Here is a 22,418-nt window from a genome sequence, read left to right on the forward strand (position 1 = left end):
TCCTTTATCTGTGCTTATTATACACTGCTCAAAAAAATAAAGGGAACACAAGAATAACACATCCTAGATCTGAATTAATTATTCTTCTGAAAAACTTTGTTCTTTACATAGTTGAATGTGCTGACAACAAAATCACACAAAAATAAAAAAATGGAAATTTTCAACCCATGGAGGTCTGGATTTGGAGTCACACTCAAAATTAAAGTGGAAAAACACACTACAGGCTGATCCAACTTTGATGTAATGTCCTTAAAACAAGTCAAAATGAGGCTCAGTAGTGTGTGTGGCCTCCACGTGCCTGTATGACCTCCCTACAACGCCTGTGCATGCTCCTGATGAGGTGGCGGACGGTCTCCTGAGGGATCTCCTCCCAGACCTGGACTAAAGCATCTGCCAACTCCTGGACAGTCTGTGGTGCAACGTGACATTGGTGGATGGAGCGAGACATGATGCCCAAGATGTGCTCAATTGGATTCAGGTCTGGGGAACGGGCGGGCCAGTCCATAGCATCAATGCCTTAGTCTTGCAGGAACTGCTGACACACTCCAGCCACATGAGGTCTAGCATGGTCTTGCATTAGAAGGAACCCAGGGTCAACCGCACCAGCATATGGTCTCACAAGGGGTCTGAGGATCTCATCTCCGTACCTAATGGCAGTCAGGCTACCTCTGGCAAGCACATGGAGGGCTGTGCGGCCCTCCAAAGAAATGCCACCCACACCATTACTGACCCAATGCCAAACTGGTCATGCTGGAGGATGTTGCAGGCAGCAGAACGCTCTCCACGGCGTCTCCAGACTCTGTCACGTCTGTCATGTGCTCAGTGTGAACCTGCTTTCATCTGTGAAGAGCACAGGGTGCCAGTGGCGAATTTGCCAATCTTGGTGTTCTCTGGCAAATGCCAAACGTCCTGCACGGTGTTGGGCTGTAAGCACAACCCCCACCTGTGGACGTTGGGCCCTCATATCACCCTCATGGAGTCTGTTTCTGACCGTTTGAGCAGACACATGCACATTTGTGGCCTACTGGAGGTCATTTTGCAGGGCTCTGGCAGTGCTCCTCCTGTTCCTCCTTGCACAAAGGCGGAGGTAGCGGTCCTGATGCTGGGTTGTTGCCCTCCTACGGCCTCCTCCACGTCTCCTGATGTACTGGCCTGTCTCCTGGTAGCGCCTCCATGCTCTGGACACTACGCTGACAGACACAGCAAAACTTCTTGCCACAGCTCGCATTGATGTGCCATCCCGGATAAGCTGCACTGCCTGAGCCACTTGTGTGGGTTCTAGACTCCGTCTCATGCTACCACCAGAGTGAAAGCACTGCCAGCATTCAAAAGTGACCAAAACATCAGCCAGGAAGCATAGGAACTGAGAAGTGGTCTGTGGTCACCACCTGCAGAACCACTCCTTTATTGGGGGTGTCTTGCTAATTGCCTATAATTTCCACCTGTTGTCTATCCCATTTGCACAACAGCATGTGAAATTGATTGTCACTCAGTGTTGCTTCCTAAGTGGACAGTTTGATTTCACAGAAGTGTGATTGACTTGGAGTTACATTGTGTTGTTTAAATGTTTCCTTTATTTTTTTGAGCAGTGTATAATTGGTCCACTTCCTAACAGTCAGGTACTGGATAATCTTATCTTCCATGTCTTTCTTCCTTTCTGCAACCTACAGGGCGGTTCTCCCTAACAGCAGGCATACAACTTCATTCTCTGTACTGGTTGTCAACAGAATCGGTTCCATGTGGTCCATAGAGGAATGTGGTAAAACACAACTTTGCGCTTAGTTGTAATGGTTAGTGCTGATCAAGCACCAAAGTGCTCAGATGCTCGAGTAGAACACCTCTGGATGCCTGTGTGCTCTACAGAGCACCAGAGCACAATCGAAGTCAATGGGAGAACCCGAGCATTAAACCAGGGACCACTGCTCTGAAGAGGGGAGGGTGTCTGTTTCACAGGAGAAGGTCAGAAATTGATGGAAACACCACTGAAATGGTTCGGGAACAGCATGGGGAGGATGTCTGGGTGCATATTGGACTCCCAGGTCGCTGCTGGGAATGATGTTGTCCGAGTAGTACGCCACATTTACAGACTGACAATAATATGCACAAAACCAAAGATAAAATTGATTAAAACATTAGGGGTGAGGGTCTGCTGCTGATCTGATCTTCTAAAACATTAGGAGCAAGAGCCTGCTGCTGAGCTGACCATCTAAAACATTAGGGGTGAGGGTCTGCTGCTGATCTGACCATCTAAAACATTAGGGGCGAGGGCCTGCTGCTGATCTGACCGTCTAAAACATTAGGGGTGAGGGTCTGTTGCTGAGCAGACCGTCCAAAACATTAGGGGCCTAATAAGCATGTTTATATGATGGATGAGGAGGACGAGAAAAGGGAGATTGAACCATATACCCTTTTTATTGGTGGAAAGGGTGCATGGGAATACAGTGTATTCAATACACCATAAAAGCCACATTTAGTGCCTTTATGTTCAGCCGCTTTCCTCTGGTGGAGAAAAGAAGTCATGGTCAACCCAGGCCTTGTTCACTTTTAGAAGAGTCAACCAGTCAGCATTTTCAGTTGATGGGCACTTATCAGTTATTATGCAGCACTAAATATACGCTCTGACAAAATGCTGGCGGCAGGGCAGCCCAGCACCTCCAAGGCGTAGAGTGCCAGTTCATGCGACATGTCCAGCTTGGACACCCAATAGTTGTAAGGCGCAAAGGGATCACTGAGGATGCTGACACGGTCTGCTACGTACTCCTTCACCATCTTCCAAAATATTTTCCTCCTTGTGACACTAGGCCGCGCAGGTTGAAGGTGCTGGCGGGGTGTCATAAAACTGTCCCAGGCCTTGGAGAGTGTTGCCCTGCCTCTGTTGGAACTGCTGTGTGTTCCCCTTGTATCCCCGCCTTGGTTGGCCAAGGAACTACGGACTCTGCAGCCAGCATTGTCAGCTAGAAATCTTTGGAGCAATTTTCCACAAGGACCATCTGGTATTGCACCATTTTGCTCGTCCTCTCCAGCACAGGAATGAGAGATTTTCTCTTTGTAGCGGGAGTCGAGAAGGGTGAACAACCAGTAATCAGTGTTGGCCAAAATGCGTACAACGCAAGGGTCATGGAAAAGGCAGCCTAACATAAAGTCAGCCATGTGTGCCAGAGTCCCAACAGACAAGACTTCAGGAGAATGACTCTCAATCTCCTCATCCTCTTCCTCCTCTTCTACCCATCCACGCTGAACAGATGGAATAAAACTTCCATCGGTACTACCCTCTGTAGTGGAGGCAACCGTCTCCTGCTCCTCATTATCATCCAATTTACACTGAAAAGACGAACTGAGGTTAGTCTGGCTATCACCCTGTGTACTGTCTTCCCCCATTTCCACCTCTTTCACATGCAAAGCGTCCACCTTAATTGTGAGCAGCGAGTACACACAGAAGTGGGATGGTTACGCTGATAATAGTGTTATCACCGCTCACCATATGTGTTGATTCATCAAAGTTGCGTAAAACCTTGCAGAGGTCAGACATCAATGCCCACTCATCACTTGTGAAGAGCGGAAGCTAACTGGAAAGACGACGACCATGTTGCAGCTGGTATTCCACTACTGCTCTCTGCTGCTCACAAAGCCTGGCCAACATGTGGAACGTCGAGTTCCAGCACATACTCACGTCGCACAACAGTTAGTGAGCTGTCAATTGCAAGCGCTGCTGCAGCGTTGCCAGACCGAAGCTGTCGATGACTTGCGGAAATGGGCACACACGCGGCGCAGCTTCACTAGTAGCTGAGGCAAAAGGTTTTGAGAAACCACTAGTTTGAACACGTGGGCTAGGCATGGTATGTGTGGGAGCTTGCCGAGCTCCAAAGCCGCAACCAAGTTACGGCCATTATCAGACACAACCATGCCTGGTTCTAGGTTGAGTGGTGAGAGCCACAGCTTAGTCTGGTCTCTTATCCCCTGCCAAAGCTCTACGGTGTTGTTCTGTATGTCACCTAAGCAGATCAGTTTAAGCTGGCCTGTTGCCGCTTCCCCACTGCAGTGCTACACTGTTTCCAGCTACTGACTGATGGCTGACTGGTGCTGCAAGATGATAATTCAGAGGTGGAAGTGGAGGAGGAGGAGGAGAACGGGGGGGTTGCAGCCACTAACGTAGGTGGTGATGGAAACCCTGATGGAAGTAGGGCCCGCAATCCTTGGCGTCAGTAGCAACTGTGCCATCCCAGGGTACGACTCGCTCCCAGCCTCCACAATGTTCACCCAGTGTGCCATCACGGAAATGTAGCGCCACTGGCCAAAAGAACTTATCCATGTGTCAGCCGTTAAGTGAACCTTCCCAATAACTGCGTTGTTCAGGGCACTGGTGATGTTACGGGACACATTCTGTTGTAAGGCTGGGACTGCACACCGTAAAAAATATTGGCGGGTGGGGACATAGTAACGCGGGACGGCCACCGCCTTCAGGCTGCAGAATGCCTCAGTGTCCACAAGCCTAAATGGCAACATTTCCAGGGCCAGCAATTTGGAAAGGTGCGCATTTAGTGCTATGGGCTGTGGGCGGATGGCTGGGTATTTGCGCTCTCGTTTAAAGGTCTGGGGTATAGACATCTGTACGCTGCGCTGGGACACAGAAGTGGATGTGCTAGCTGATGGTGCTTGCGAAGGTCCAGGTGCATGGTGGGTGGCATCTGGGCCTGCGTATTGGACAGGGGATTAGCCAGCACGTAACACAGGGGGAGAGAAGGTAGTGGTGTGACCCGCAGACACTGAATGTGGACCCAGCTGTTCAGCCCACCTATTAGGGTGCTTTGATGCCATGTGGCGGATCATGCTGTGGTGGTGAGGTTGCTAGTATTCACGCCCCTGCTCACTTTCGTATGGCACAGGTTGCAAATGACAATTCTTTTTGAAAAAAGTACACTGAATGTCACAGATAATTTAAGGATGCGCAAACGTTATATAGGAGGTATAGCGTAAGTAATGTCGCTATAGTAAGTTTTTTGTCACCAGCGGCTAATAAAAAATGACACTGAATTAATGTCATTGATATTTAGGATGCACAAATGTTATACAGGAGATGTATATACTGGTAATGTCGCTCTCACCAGCGGCCAAACAATTGTGCTGAATGTCACAAATATTTAGGCTGCGCAAATGTAAAATAAAAGATGTAGCAGAGATTGTGTCACTATCAGAAGCGGCACTAACAATTCCATGCAATTTAGCACAGGTTGCGCTAATAATTATATTGCTGTCAGATACAACAATAGTCCTTCAAAAGAGTTTTGGGTCTCTAACAAATTTTTCTCACTAATATATTACTATTGCACTCCCTACACTATCTGTCCCTTCTTCCGCACAGCTCTCTCTGACTAAGACTGAGCCGAACACGTGTCATCAATAGCTATATAGGCCAGCCAATCACTGTAATGCCAGTAGCCAACTTGGCTACGGCATTACAGTGAGTGCCAGTACCTCCGAGCACATTTATTGGCTGCGTGGCAGCCAACAAACGTGTGGGGCGGACACTCGAGCATCGCTGAACACCGCGATGTGCCGAGCATTGCGATGCTCGAGTAAAATTAGTGTTCGGCCGAGCATTCTCGCCCAAAACTAGTAATGGTATGTCCAGGTGCTTGAGGTCTCTCCCGGTCACTAGGTGCTGTGGAGTCTATAAGCTAAGGCTGCTGCTATCTCCACTAGACTTGGTTACCAGCCTGTTAACAGGAATTTACAGATATATACCGGTACATACACTGCACAAAATAGGATTTGGGAAATACCCTTAAACATACAGGGCCCCACTACTGATATGGAGTGGGACACTACACCAGCATAATAGTTGCAACTAGGCTCCTATTCTTAAAGGGGTTCTCCGGGAATTAAGAAAATGAAATTACTTTATTATAAATATATTCCTAAAAATCTTTCATTAGTTATAATGGCTCGTTTTGTCTTGGGAGCAATGATTAGGAGAAACAAAATGGCCACCGTCCTGTTAGTATACACAAAACCTGTCCTAATCACACAGCAGGACAAGTTACTTCACAACACTGAGCAGGGGAGCACCCAGGAAATTTGTCTAGGGGGGGTCCGAAAGGCAAAAAAATGTGGCATGTGTAGTGCGCTATGCTAATTCAATTTTTCAAAGCCCCCTTTTATATTTAAATATGCAGGGAAGGGGTGTAGTGTGTTGCGCTGAGTCTTTTACTTGGCAAATCTAAAAGCTGTGCAGGAATACAACAATTGTTTTTGGCCCCGCCCATTATTAAAAGCCCCTCCTACATATAATAGGCCACTCCCAACAAACACTGTACAGCTGACATTCTATAGTTGAGGCCTGTCTCTACACATCATACGGAGAGAGGGGGAGGTCTCCTCCCTCCCCAGATCCTGCTCAAGGCTTGTGGTTCCCCCTACCATCTGCCACCCGCCCGTGGCCTGCTGCCCCCCTTTGTGGTCCTCACCCAGCTCTGAATCCTCCTTCTGCAAATGGCAGGGGAAGGAGCCGGAGCATCTGCTCTCCTACATAGCGCCCCATACCTCTTACATCCAGTGATGTCACCTTTGTTGTAGACGTTCTCTTTATCTTCTCCATTCAGACCAGACCATGATGATTTTTCAGCCATCTCCGGTCTCTGCAAAGATTAACAAACAGACATTAGTTTCCATCATCTTCACATCTTCTGAACACCCTTTCATGCCACCCCCAATACTGTGCCCCCAATACTATACTGCAGAAACAGTCCCCCTGGAAATACTACTACCACACAGATAGTGCCCCAATACTGTGCCCGCTGTGCCCCTAATACTATACTGCAGAAACAGTCCCTCTGGAAATACTACCACACAGATAGTGCCCCAATACTGTGCCCGCTATGCCCCCAATACTATACTGCAGAAACAGTCCCTCTGGAAATATTACTACCACACAGATAGTGCCCCCTTCAACAATTATTGCCACACAGTGGTTTAAAAAAATAACTGCACCCAGACACTAATAGTATAAAGATAATGTCCCCCAAAAATTATTGTGCTAAGCTGATACTGTGGCAAAGTAACAGGGCTCCCCAAAATAGAAATAATTCTCTGCCAGAGCACACTTAGTAGTAGTAATGCCCATACTAGTAATCATGTTCCTCATAGCCCCCCAGTAGTAGCAAAGCTCTGCATAATACCTCCTAGTAGTAATAATTCTCCCTACAATATGACAGTACATGAAATACCCCCGCTTAATGCCTGCTGTTGAGCTAATGTCCCCATAAAATACCCCTATATAGTGCCCCAGTAAATGCCCTCATAGTGCTCCTCTCCCCCTTCCCCATAGTGTCCCCCATAATATGCCAGTAAAAAATGTCCCTTCTAAGTGCCACCATATGCCCCAATAGTGCTCCTCTCCCCCATAGTACCCCCAAATAATGCCCCATAGTGCCGCTCTCCCATATAGTGCCTCCCATAATGTGCCAGTAAAAGAATGCCCCCTTAATGCCACCAGATGCCATAATGCCCCCATAATGTGCCAATAAGAATAAAGGCCCCTTTAGAGCCCCCACTTCCCCTTAGTGCCCCCAAAGAATGCCCCTATAGTGCCACCAGATGCCCCATAGTGCCATTCTCCTTATAGTACCCCCATAATGTGTCAATAAAAAAAAGCCCCTTTAGACCCCCCAGATTCCCCCATGGTGCTGCCCCATAATGTGCCAGTAAAAAATGCCCCTTCAAAGTGCCACCATATGCCCCAATAGTGCTCTACTCCTCCATAGTGCCGTCCTCCCCTAAAATGCCTCCCATAATGTGCCAGTAAAAATGCCCCCTAAGTGCCACCAGATGCCATAATGCCCCCCATGTGCCAATAAGAAAAAAAGGCTCCTTTAGAACCCCCATTTCCCCATAGTGCCCCCAAATAATGCCCCTATAGTGCCACCAGATGCCCCATAGTGCCGTTCTCCCCTATAGTGCCCCCCATAATGTGTAAAAATAAATAGCCCCTTTAGAGCCCCCATAGTGCTCCTCTCCCCCATGGTGCCCCCCTCCCCCATAATGTGCCAGTAAGAAGTGCCACCCAAAAAAAATGGGGCTGTAAGAATTGTCAGATGCCCCCATAGTGCCAGATCCCCCCTCCCCAAAAAAATAAATACACTGATACTTACCTCCATCAGCAGCGATGCGATGCAGGCCTCTTCCGGCCTGTGTCCCTGCTGTGTGCTGCCCCGGCTCTGCGGCCTATCAGAAGAACAGGAGAGGGACACGCCTCTCCCTCCCCCTGCCACAGCACAGGCATCTGTATCGCTGTCCTAAGGACGATGCTACAGATGGATTAGATGAGCGCTTCCACAATGGAAGCGCTCATCTCCTATTGCCCCCCCCCAGTGGCGGCAGCCCCGGGCCCAGCACCGCTGGGGGGCCCAACGCTGACCCGAACGCCCACATACTGCGGCGGGGCACGGGAGCGCATAGCTCCCTGTCCCGTCGCCGATCACCGGCATTCAGCGCATAGGCCTCAGGCCTTGTAGGCCTGAGGCCTATGCGGTAGTGAAATCCCGGCGCAGGCGTGCGTGATGACGTCATCGCGCGCCTGTGCCGGGACGCAGCACTGTGACGCGCCTGACTCATCCCGCCCGCCTTCCTTCCTCTGCGAGCAAGCGCCTGGCCCTGGACATAGGTGAGTATTTATTTTTTCATTTTTTGTTCATTTTTTATTTTTTTATTTAATTGGCCTACTTGGGGGGGACACAGGAGGACCTATTAGGGAAGTTGATTACATGGGGGGGAATGTGGGGGCTGTATGGGGCCAAATTATTATGGGAGGGAATACTATGTGGGGGCAAATTACTAGATGGGGCAGTGTGGGGGCAAATTATTATGAGGGAATACTATGTGGGGGCAAATTACTATGTGGGGGCAAATTACTATGTGGGGGCAAATTATTATGAGAGGGACTACTATGTGGGGGCAAATTACTAGATGGGGCAGTGTGGGGGAAACTATTGTGTGGGGGCAAATTGCTGTGTGGGGGCAAATTATTATGGGAGGGACTACTATGTGGGGGCAAATTTCTATCTGGGGGCAGTGTGGGGGAACTATTGTGTGGGGGTAATTGCTATGTGGGGACTATGTGGGGGCAAATTACTATGTGGGGGAAACTATTGTGTGGGGGCAGTGTGGGGGAAATTGCCATGTGGGGACAGTGTGGGGTAATTTCTATGTGGGGACAGTGTGGGGTAATTTCTATGTGGGGGCAAATTACTATGTGGGGGCAGTGTGGGGAAAACTATTGTGTGGGGGCAAATTATTATGAGAGGGAATACTATGTGGGGACAAATTACTATGTGGGGGCAAATTATTATGAGAGGGACTACTATGTAGGGGCAAATTACTAGATGGGGCAGTGTGGGGGCAAATTACTAGATGGGGCAGTGTGGGGGCAAATTACTAGATGGGGCAGTGTGGGGGCAAATTGCTATGTGGGGGCAGTGTGGGGAAATTGCTATGTGGGGGAAACTATTGTGTGGGGGAAATTGCAATGTGGGGACAGTGTGGGGTAATTTCTGTGTGGGGTAATTTCTATGTGGGGACAGTGTGGGGTAATTGCTATGTGGGAAAATTGCTATGTGGGGGCAAAATACTTTGTGGGGGCAGTGTGGTGGAAATTACTATGTGGGGGCAGTGTGGAGGAAATTACTATGTGGGGGCAGTATGGGGCAAATTACTATGTGAGGGCAGTGTGGGGCAAATTACTGTGTGGGGGCAAACTACTATATGGGGGCAGTGTGGGGCAAATTACTGTGTGGGGGCAAACTACTATATGGGGGCAGTTTGGGGGAAATTACTGTGTGGGGGCAAATTACTATGGGGGGATTACTATGTGGGGGCAGTGTGGTGGAAATTACTATATGGGGGTGTTGCTATTGGGGAGGCACTATAGGGGCAATTCTATTATTTCTGGGGACACTATACAGGGATTATTGCCTGGAGCACAATAGAGGGTGGTATTATTACTGGGGGTCTCTAGGGGACATTTTAGCTGCTGTGGACACTATAGGAACATTTGGGGTAATTTATCAAACTGGTGTAATGCAGAACTGGCTTAGTTGCCCATAGCAGCCAATCAGATTCCACCTTTCATATTTGACAGCTCTTTTGGAAATCCAGTTCTACTTTACACCAGTTTGATAAATTACCCCAATTATATCTATCAGGGTCACTATTTTTTCAGCAGTATAGTTCCTGGGGCATTGGGGAGCACAACGGGCACAGTATTGGGGGTGGCAGGATGACACTGTGGGGACACCAGGATGAGGAGGTTGATGGAAAAATTTAAAAATCTAACGTGTCTGTGTTACAAACTGTAGAGACGAGATGCAGCTAAAAGAATTTGCCATGGTGGTCTGGGTCAAATGGAGGAGAAGAGGAAATAGAAGGTCTACATGACAGGAGATGTCACTGGATGTAACAGGTATGTGGTGCTGTATTCTCCTCCATGTCTTTTTTATTACAATTATATGTATTTTAAATTTGACGACCAAATTTTTCAGTTTAGGACCCAATTTGGGGATTTTTTTTTTTTTTGTCTGAAGATTTCATATGGCCTAAGAAGAGACTGTGGCGCTCATAAAGCACCGCAGCCTCTTCATACAAAAAAAAAACTAAACTAAACTAAAATGGAGGGGGGGGGGGGCCCAAGTCGGGTAGACAGCCCCGGGCCTATCATGCACTTAATCCGCCCCTGCCCCCCCCCACCCCCACCGCTTCCGCAATTGCATCCAGGGCCGCACCGCCTGTGGTGATCGGCGGTGCGTCCCTGAAGGATAAAAAATATATATATTGTCTGGTTATTCTAGGGGGAAGGTGGGGGTCCAGATCCGCTGGACCCCCCCTGTAGGTGTGCCACTGACACTGAGAGATAGAGCTGCCTCATCCTCCTCTCTGCTATGACTATCAGGGATTATGCTCCTGAATACAGTTTAATATGATATTTAGCTGAATCTTTGTGGGAATGGAGTCCATGAGGAGATATGAAATACAGAGAGAGAGGATGGACAGGACAGATGTGGTAATGGAGACTGCATACAAGTGCTGCTGCTTATTAGCCATATCTGCTCATGTACTCCATTCCTACAGAGATTCAGCTAATGATCTTATCATCTGTATTCGGCATCATAATCTCTGACAAGTAGAGAGGAGGGTGAGGCAGCTTTTTACCTCAATGTTGTGAAGTAACTTGTCCTGCTGTGTGATTAGGACAGGTTTTGTGTGTATTAAAAGGACAGCGGCCATTTTGTTTCTTCTAATGAGGATATGTCACCTCTAATGCCAGTCTCTAGCTGCAGCGGCACATGTGAACCCATCCGTCTGTTAGTTTACAAGTAGGAGAACAGAATACCATGGCAAATGGAGCAGAGGAGAGCAGGTGAGTATGATTCTTCAATAGGTACAACAGTCTCTGATCAAAAGTTTAAAACTGGAATTCCCTTTAAGGTTTTTTGTATCTCCTGTAGGTTCTCGCTCTGGTAGACAGGATTAGCGGACACAGCATAGAGGCAACAACAAGTTATTTGGATCAAACAGTTCAGTGTTTTATTCGCACTTTAGGCAAGTGACAAAACAAGCAGTCATATTCAAACAAAGTCTCCTTGCGGTGTTGGTGGCAATTCATACCATGCGGCAATTCTGCCTCAAAGAGTCCTTCCTGATAGCAGGACCAACCTGTTTTTACGCCAAACAGGTAGCAAACCTTCATCCAGACACAAGGCTCCCAGATCCCAACACAGAGACCTGGCTTCTGAGCCCAGCTGCTTATTTAAGGACAGCCAGGTGCTGCCAAAACCCGGACCGGCATTTAAAATCCAGTCCAGTATTTGACCTCACCTGGCTGTAAATCAGCCCAGCAGCGCATGCTGGGAGGAAAATACCTGTTTTCCCAGACCAAACCTCTCACTGCGTCACACTCCTTAAAGGGGTTGTCCCAAAAAATTATTCTGCAGTTTTCAAACCAACACCTGGGTCTGAATACTTTTGTAATGCATGTAATAAAAAAATTTGCATAGCCACTGAGTTATTCACTGAAGTCTATCTCTATATTGCACCTGCTGATTGCTTTTTCTTATTTCTTTGACCTGATCACTGAGAAGGCTGCACATGCTCAGTTTCATCCTTCAACTGCTTCCTGAGCTGTGATAGGGAGAGCATGGACACGCCCCCTGAGCTGTGATAGGGAGAGCATGGACACGCCTCCTGAGCTGTGATAGGGAGAACATGGACACGCCTCCTGAGCTGTGATAGGGAGAGCTGAGACACGCCCCCTTAGCTGCAACAGAAAATACACCCCCCCTCTGAGCTTTTAGCTTGATATAAATCTAGCAGAGCAATGAATGGGGAGATCTCTGGATCCATTGTTTTTTTTTTTTTAGAGCCATGTTCTTATGATGCAAAGATGCAAATTATTGCTGCCTGAAGCAACCACCTGGAGGAGCCTACTGCATACTGTTAATATATTTAACTCAACAATATGCCCTAATGATAACTTAACCATACATATGGTCTTCCCATGATCAGTTCTGGCAGAAGATGAAGCGCAGAACAGAATTGGCAGTATGAAGTAATTTATGTAACATTTGGCCCAATGAAGGGGAAAGGGTTGGGTAAGTTTTGTTCAATTATGGTTGACTTTAATCACTCACGTCTTAACATCTGAGATGAATTTGAATATTATGTTGACTTGCTATATTTTTTGTAAACTAGAGACTGCATTGCCCAGCTCACTCCTGGGATTCAGTTATAGCTGGTGAACACATGTTTGGATTGAACGCAGTCCGGTTTATTCTCCCACAGAATTATATATATAGAGCGCAGCACAAAATCTACATTTGTGCAGAAGCAACAAAGCAATCAGAATAATGAACACTGTCTGGTCTGTGTGCAGATTCAACCTCAGCTTTCTGATGAGCACATAAAAATTGCCAAGTAGATGATCCAATTTAAAATTAATTACAGCTAGAGATGAGCGTATCAAAGCTGATGAAGTGGAATTCAATCCGAATTTCAGGAATTATTCGATTCGCACCGAATCCGAATTTCCTCACGCTTAGTGGTAACGAATCACATTTTTTCCTAAAATGGCTGCTGCACATGTTAGGACATGGAGCAAGGAACTCTGGGAATGAGGGATCACCCACAATGCCATGCATGCAGCCAATCAATAGCCAGCCAGCCCTGTGATGTCACAGCCCTACAATTAGCCTTAGCCATCTTGGAGTCAGCCATTTTCCAGTGTACTTAGTGCAGCGAGAGACATCAGCAGGCACTATGGAAAGTGCTAGAAAAGACTATATTTTGCTGAATAAAAGTTCAGGGAAAGATCATTAGAAGTGTAGGCAAAGGATAGGGAGGAATTATTTCACAGTATTGAAGCAGGACAGGGTTCAATAGGGGACAGGGCCATCTTTAACACGGGGCAAAAGGGGCAGCTGCCCCGGACCCAGTTGCTCCTGGGGGGCCCAAGGCAACTGCCTCTTGAGCCTCGCTGGCCACTGGAGGACCTTTCATGTAGAGATGGCCTAGCGGTTAGCCACCCCCCCCCCCCTCCCGCAGTCGTTTTGCGGCGAACTTTGCTCGTTCGCGGTTTGCCAATGTCACAGTAGGTAAGATAAGGGAAGGAAACAGAACACGGCAAAGCAAACAAAACAAAAAAAATTACAAGGTGAGTGACACTTACACTGCCGTGATGTTCTCTCTGCAGCTGATGTTTCCACCGGAATTGCTGCTGCCTGGTATTGTGGGTGAGTGTCCAGCCTGATCACACCAAATGTGGATATCTAAATGCTAAAAATGCTTATAAAATACCAGTGCTGGCACAGAGAGGGTTAAGAAATCATACATCTATGCAGGATACTTACTAACAATCCCCTAATATATAGTAGCAAGGTATCTACCTGTATACGTGGACGATAATGAAGTAGTTTAGTCCTGATGTTCCAAGTGGCGCTAACAGTTCGTCCGGAGCGATTATGGCTCTACTCACACTTCGCGTGCTGCTCCGGCCGCCAGCTAGCGCACAAGTGGAGGAGCCTGCAGGGATGAGTCCAGGAGCATCTTCGTGTTAAGTTCACAGCTTCACTCTGGGTGCCTACAAAGGACAATTTTCCATCGAATGCCTTTCTGAACCTACGGGTTCCTTCGTCAACCCGTAGGTTTAGAAACGCGTTGTCCAAGGACCATCTAATATACCTCCAGCCACATAATCACTTGATCTTTTCTGTCTGGTGAATGCCTAATGTTTGGGGCCTGTACTCCACTGGCCTGCAGTAAAATTGTTATCCGATGACTGTCAAATACACCTACAGCCACCTATTCACTTTATCTTTACTGTACGGTGAATGCATAATTTTAGGGGCCTGTAATCTAACTGGCCAACTGTAAAATTGTTATACGGTGACCGACAATCACTTGTTCTTTTCTGTATGGCGAATGCCTAATGTTTGAGGCCTGTACTCCACTGGCCTGCAGTAAAATGTATAGACCATCTAATATACCTCCAGCCACATAATCACTTGATGTTTGCTGTCCAGTGAATGCCTAATGTTTGGGGCCTGTACTCCACTGGCCTTCAGTAAAATTGATATCCAATGACCATCTAATATGCCTCCAGCCACATAATCACTTGATCTTTTCTGTACGGTGAATGCCTAATATTTGGGACCTGTACTCCAGTGGGCTACAGTAAAATTATTATTCAGTGACCGCATTATGTACCCCTAGCCACATAATCACAATTTCTTTTATGTCAGGTGAATGCCAAAATTTTAGGGCCCATACTCTTGTGGCCTAAAATAAAATTATTCTAGGCTCCAGCAGGGCACATTTTTGAGAATTTCCCTTTAAAACGCATAAAAATGACCCATGATTAAAATACATATTTTTTGTGGGAATTTTTGTCATTGATCCCACTCTAGTATGTCACTGTCCATGTTGTGGGACTATTTTTGCACTTCTAGTGAGTATTCGGTGGCTGCAAATGTGACCTGAAGGTTATTCAGGTTCATCTGCCATTAAAGTGAATGGGGCCTGCCGCGAACTTGCGGTTCTCGACCATTTGATTGCGTTCGTCCATCAGTACCCTACACGTCCTGCTACTTAGTTAATAAAGTATGGACCCATGAATGCGGCAGCGGCACTTGTGTTCTCCCTCTTGCTCAGGGTCCAATCAATATTAAAGACTGCCCTGATAGGGGAGTGTACAGCCTGGGTAATAGGAACAATACTATTACACCTTGCTGTACTGACTGCGGATCCAAATAGCCATTATACTGCTGCTTATTTTAGGCTTGCAATGTAATTCCAGCAAACCGTTCTTGCTATTGGGGTCTTATTAGCCCTTGTGCGGTGCAGTTATATATATGTTCTAAAGCATTTTTTTGGCGTGTATTAATGGGGAAAAAGAAAAAGGGCTTATTAGCCGTTGTGTAGTGAAGTGAGAAAATTGTAGCCCTTTTTGGCGTGTATTAGTGGCAAAAAAAACATTATTTCCCATTCACGGCCACAGTTATGTTATAAAGTCTTTTTTTGGCGTGTATTAGTGGGGAAAAAAAATATTATTTGCCGTTCACTGCCGCAGTTATATGTTCTATAGCCTCTTTTTGGCGTGTAATAGTGGGGAAAAACAAAAAGGGCTTATTACCAGTTGTGTGGTGAAGTGAGAAAATCACAGCCCTTTTTGACATGTATAAGTGCCAAAAAAAAGGATTACCGTATTTTTCGCCGTATAAGACGCACTTTTTCCCCCCAAAAGTGGGAGGAAAATAGCAGTGCGTCTTATACGGCGAATGTAGCTGATTTTGCTTAGTTTTCAATGATACACCAGCCGCGATGCCGCGCGGTGGGTGTATCAGCTGTGAAGGAGGAGGGGCTGGGGGCCGGCATCTGCATTTATAATGACAGCGGGACCCGTGCAGTGACTGTATTCTACTACACGGGCCCCGCTCACTGTATAATCATATCCCTAATAGTTAATTGTTGTATGCATGTAATCGCATAATGAGCGTTAATGAGCGCTGTGTATTACTTACAATTAGAAGCGCTCACCGTTCGGAGCTGAGAGGAGGGAGGAGGCAGGCCGGGAGGACGGGCGCTGGCAGTGTGAGTCATACGTCACGCGCCTGCGCCGCCCGCTTTATGAATGAAGCAGGCGGCGTGGGCGCATGACGTATGACTCACGTTGCAGCGCCTGTCCTCCCGGCCTGCCTCCTCCCTCCTCTCTGCTCCGAACGGCGAGCGCTTCTAATTGTAAGTAATACACAGCGCTCATTAACGCTCATTATGCGATTACATGCATACAACAATTAACTATTAGGGATATGATTATACAGTGAGCGGGGCCCGTGTAGTAGAATACAGTCACTGCACGGGCCCCGCTGTCATTATTAAAGCAGATGCGACCCCCACCCCCATTATAAAAGCAGATGCGACCCCCACACTTATGGAGGGGATCTGTGGATGACACATAGCATAAGATGTGTCATCCACAGATCCCCCCCATAACTGTCATACACAGATCCTCATCCTCATAACAGTGCCATCCAGAGAGGATCCCCCATAAGTGTCACCCACAGATCCCCCATAACAGTGCGTCACCCACAGATCCCCCATAACAGTGCGTCACCCACAGATCACCCATAACAGTGCGTCACTCACAGATCCCCCATAACAGTGCGTCACCCACAGATCCCCCATAACAGTGCGTCACCCACAGATCCCCCATAACAGTGCGTCACTCACAGATCCCCCATAACAGTGCGTCACTCACAGATCCCCCATAACAGTGCGTCACTCACAGATCCCCCATAACAGTGCGTCACTCACAGATCCCCCATAACAGTGCGTCACTCACAGATCCCCCATAACAGTGCGTCACTCACAGATCCCCCATAACAGTGCGTCATCCACAGATCCCCCATAACAGTGCGTCATCCACAGATCCCCCATAACAGTGCGTCATCCACAGATCCCCCATAACAGTGCGTCACCCACAGATCCCCCATAACAGTGTGTCATCCACAGATCCTCCATAACATTGCGTCACCCACAGACCACAATTAGTTCAAAACCCACCAAAAGCGCACCTTTTGATTCAAAATATTTTTTTTCTTATTTTCCTCCTCAAAAACCTAGGTGCGTCTTGTGGGCCGGTGCGTCTTATACGGCGAAAAATACGGTATTTGCCATTCACGGATGCAGTTATATGTTCTAAAGCCTTTATTTGGCGTGTATTAGTGGGGAAAAAGAAAAGGGGCCTATTAGCCATTGTGTGGTGAAGTGAAAAAAATTAAAGCCCTTTTATTTGCCGTTCACAGCCGCAGTGTCACGGACGTACCAAGACATACAGACGTCCTGGCGACAGTGAGTGGCAGGAGATCTGTGAGACTGGCAACACGTGATTTTCCTTGTGGATCAATAGGCGTCTGCGTTGTTTCTGGCAATGGCCACACCCCTTGCCTCCAAATGTTGCTTATGTGGTCATTTAACCTTCCTTATTTATAGTTGCTTCCCCCACTATGCTGTGAGGTTTATAGGTTCTGTGCCTGTGGATTGTTTGTGGTTGGATCTCGGCTGAGTTCCTGGTGCTTCCATAGTCTCTTTAAAGTTAAGTCTTTCCTTTTAACTTTTGTATTTTGTTTGGGTTCTGTGTTACGCATTTCCCTATTGTTTGTATTAGGCCTAAAGTAGACTCCTGTTCGTCCTTCTTTTTGGAGGAACAGGTAGTCTCATCCCTACCATTGGAACCAGGGTCCTATAGGGCTAGATAGGACTTGGTATTCCTGCGTATAAACTCACCTACCTTTGGGGTCTGTTCATACTAGTAGTCAGTCAAGATTTTAGTTTTCACTAGGAGGTGTCCATCTTCCTTACCTAGTTCTCAGGCCTGATTTCCTGTCCCCCCCCCCCCCCCCCTCCCATGCTCGGTATGGTGTTTCCCTCCCACACCGAAGCAGTTATATGTTCTAAAGTCTTTTTTGTGTATTAGCGGGGGAAAAGGGCTTATTAGCCATTGTGTGGTGAAGTGAGAAAATTAAAGCCCTTTTTGGCGTGTATTACTTTCCTTTTTTTTACCTATTTGATCTAACAGTATGTCAGACAGAGAAGTGACAGACCCTGCACAGGGAAGGGGCACAGGCCTAAATGTTTCAGGCGCAGGCAGAGTAAGGGGGCGTGGTAGCAGGGGTCACTTTGAGAAGCCTGAGCTCCCAGTATCAGCTAGTGGTCATGTCTTTACCAGCAACCCAGCAGTTCTTGAATGGTTGACTCTAACTTTTACTTCGTCGCAAGTGACATCAGACACCCCCATCGAAGATACAGTGTGTTCGTCAGACACAACCCTTAGTTGGCATGGCCCAGGAGCTGGCCCTGTGCCCTCACCTGTCCTCATTCTGCCTCTGTCCTGTTCTGTTCCCTCAGCTAGAGAAAAACTATAAGCAGTGGGCTCAGATCCACTATACAGCAAGGACAAGCTACTAGAGGACAGTCAGCAGCTACTGCCCATCCAAGATCCGGAGGAGACATATGCCACTTTCTCTGGTAGGCGGGCAAGTAGTGATGAGGAGAGTGGCATGGGAGCTTGTGTTGCGAGAGGCCAGACTCCTGGTTTAGAGACTGTTGAGGAGGACATCAGTGACGTGCAGACAGCACTCGATGATGATGTAGCCGGGAGAAGAGGGTGGCAGTTTACGTGTGAGGGAGCCAGCAAGTCGGTAGCGTGGCCAGGAGTCAGCAGTGTAGAAGCAGTGGGCGGTCGGGAGCCAAACATGCCCGGGGTAGCCTACCGGCCTGGAAAGTAGTGGTGCAGGGGTTCACGGAGGCAGTGGCAGTAGCAGTCAGTGCAGATTGTTGGGGGTAAAATCACCTACTCGGCGGTGTGGCAGTTTTCCATTTCATCCACCATGATGGCTACGGATGAGATTTACCCCTTGACTTCTGTAAGGGCAGAAATACACAGAGATAGAGAGTTTAAAAGCCCCCATCTACTCTCTCCCTTCAGTGTTTTCTGTCCCTAACTAGGGCATTACACAGAGAGGTGTAATTTGTATATTTATGTCTGGAGGTGTATAAACTCCAAATTTGAATGTGCCTGATTTTCATCCATAGGCAGCATTCGGTGCACCTGTAGAGGCCTGCATCATATTAGTCAGCTCTAGGTGGGACTCACAGCCTCCTCCCTCGGCCCATTGCATGTGTGGTTTCACACTGGAGGCAACTGGGAGCTGTTTGCTGTGAGTCAGACCTTAAGCTTCTGTAATTCACCCACTGGCCCCTGGTACTGCCCATATGGCACAGGTAGGTTAGCGTTAGGTCCAGTGCCACCTGAGATACCTTGACGTGGTGCGCGGGCTCCGGTATATCCTTCATATAAGGATATATTGGCTAAAGTCTAATTTTTAACATCAGTGTGAGTGGTTAGTCAGATTTTGTTGATTGCATCCACCACAGTAGTGCACCAATTCTTCTAAATGTTTAACTGAAATAGGCCACTAAACACCTTTAACACATATAACCGCCACCGACATAAACTGAGAATGCATTTTTCTGTTTGTACTGAAATAGGCCACTAAACGCTTTCAATACATCTAATCACCGCCGTCGTGAACGGAGAATGCATTTTTCTGTTTGTAGTGAAATAGGCCACTAAACGCTTTAAACACATCTAATCACCGCCGACGTGAACTGAGAAAGCAATGGCCGGACTAGGGGGGCGAAGCCCCCTTTAGGGGAGGCCCCCATGACGGGGGTTTGGTTAGAGAGCCCCAGAGTTAGTGTGATTGGAGGACGAGGTTAGGAGGGGGAGGTGGCTAAAGGGGGGCAATGGGTTAGCATAGGTCAGTTTAAGTAAGGGGGGAGGAGTTAAGGGGTTAAATATGGCTGGGAGGAAGAAGGCAGGGAGCCATTTTAGGTTAGAGAGAAGCTGGCTGGTAACTGTGGCAACATAAAGCAGTTGGAGGTGGCGATATGCGAGTTGCGGGCGGCAGCGGAGGTGAGCAGTGTTGATCACGAATATTCGAATTGCGAATTTTAATCACGAATATCGGCATTTAGAGAATTTGCGAATATTTAGAATATCGCTAAATATATTCGTAATCACGAATATAAGTTTTTTCTTAAATAACAGTGTATGCAAATTTTTTATGCAATTTTTTAATGCATTTTTTAATGCGAATTTTCACAATCAAGAAAATACAGCCTGCAGATCACAAATTCGCGAATTCTTGAATATATGGCGAATATACGCCATATATTTGTGAAATATCGCAAATTCGAATATTGCCCCTGCCGCTCATCACTAGAGGTGAGGGGCTTGGCGCCGGCCCAAGAACAAGTTCAGCTGCTACTGAGGGGGGCGGGTGAGGTTCCCGTTCCGCCTCACCCACCCGTTGCATGGCCGCGGCGGGCCAGGCCACTGGCGTGCTTGTCCCCATCCTTTCCCCCCCCTCGGGCTCAGCGCCGTATTCAGAGCCACTTGGGGGACCCTCCACGTTGGGTACCGCCGGTGCCAACTCCATCCAGACCCCGACGTGGGAGGAATCCTACCAGTAAGCGGAGCCTTGGGGGTGGCGGGTCCCCCAACATCGGGGGACCGGGACCTGGTACTGCGGGCGCCTCTGTAACTCTGGGCAAGGTGGTGGCCCCTCGGCGTGGGAGGTCACATTGCCAGCGCAGGGCTGCTGCCAGTATTGCGGCCGGTGGCAGCAGGCCCCAGGATTCGGGCAGGGAAGGAAGCTCCGCCCCCAGGAGTATGTGTGGAGCGGTGATTAACCCCAGCGTGCCTGGTCTTTCCGGGGACAGGAGACAGCAAGACACAGTAGGAGTTCAGAGGCAAGGCCAGCAGGGGGGACTTGCTGCAGTTTGAGTTCCTGCCTTGCCAGGAGGCAAGGTAAAGATGGGAATTCCAGCTTCATCGGCCAGCCTGAAGATGACGTCCCTGGTTCCAGCGTGCCCAGGGGACAGCAGGATGCTGGCGGTGTTACGGGATTGGTCGGCGCAGCGCAGAGGAGAGGTCATCTGAATTCAGGACTTGCGGCTGATGGGCACACAGCACCCAGGCAGCTAGGTGAGATTGCTTGGGGACTACTTGCGCAGGTAGTGCAGGGTATGGGGGCTGGGGCGGGGGGTGGCCCCCAGTTAGATTTAAGCAAGGGCCTGGGGTAACTGTTGGGGGGTTGGTGGCTAGTTGGGGGATGAGCAGGGGGCACCTTTACAGGCTTGGGGGGTGCAGGGTTTAGCGGCAGGTGCGCGGTCGGTGGAGGAGCAGCGGTGGGGGTTACCGGGCATTGAGGTGTCTGTGCAGACGCAGGCGGGGGCGGATGTGGAGGAAGATAACGTATGGGTGGATGATAAGGCAAAAGGGGAGGTTTACATCTGTTTTGAGGGTCCCCCTTTGTTGGTGCACGCTGATGGCACTTTCTTGACTCGCTTTCAGTTTTCAGCTGTATTTTATAAGTGTTTGAACCAGGTGGGGTTGGAGAGGGAGGGGTACTCCAGCCACTCCTTCAGGATCGGGGCGGCGACGGAATCGGCAAGATTGGGCCTGGGAGAGGAGGTTATTAAGCGGATTGGGTGGTGGGAATCGGCCCGGTTTCGGTCGTACATTCGTTTAGATCGCTTATAGGAGTTTCGTGGGAGGGGAAAGATTGTTGGTTAGGGGATTTTGTGTTTTGTGCATGCAAAGCTGCGGTATTGTTCTTGTAATAGTCCCGAGGCGGGTTTGGAGGGACGCTCGGTCAGTGGAGGCAGTTAACAAGGCGCGGGTGAAGGTAAATAGAGCGATAGGGCGTTTTATGGCTCGGAACGGGGCGGTGGTGGTCAGACACAGGGAGTTGGAGGGTGGAGTGGGGGCCTTTTGGAGGTCGGATGGTGTGCACTTGAATACCGTGGGGCTGGATATGTGGAATTTGGCGTTGCAGGAAGGCATTGAGGTGGACCTAAGGTTGTGGAGGAACGCCCGGAGTTGAGTTGGTCAAATCCATATATTTTTCTTGTTGGACTGAAATAGGCCACTATACGCTTTCACCAGAATTAACTGCAGAAATACACTGAGAATACAATTTACTTTTTTTATGGTAATACGCCTAGTGTACCAGTAAAATGCGTATATATTTTTATTTTTTTACTGTAATACGTCCCTATACGCTTTCACCAGAAATAACTACAACAGTGCAGTGCATATATTTTTATTTTACTGTAATAATTCCCTATATGCTTTCACCAGAAATAGCTGCAACAGTGCAGTGCGTATATATTTTTCTTATTTTACTGAAATACGCCCCTATACACTTTCACCAGAATTAACTGCAGAAATGCACTGAGAATATATTTGTCTTTTTTTATTGTAATACGCCCCTATATGCTTTCATCAGAAATAACTGCAGAAATGACCT

This window comes from Bufo gargarizans, chromosome 1 (assembly GCF_014858855.1).
Source record: "Bufo gargarizans isolate SCDJY-AF-19 chromosome 1, ASM1485885v1, whole genome shotgun sequence".
Classification (NCBI taxonomy): Eukaryota; Metazoa; Chordata; class Amphibia; order Anura; family Bufonidae; genus Bufo; species Bufo gargarizans.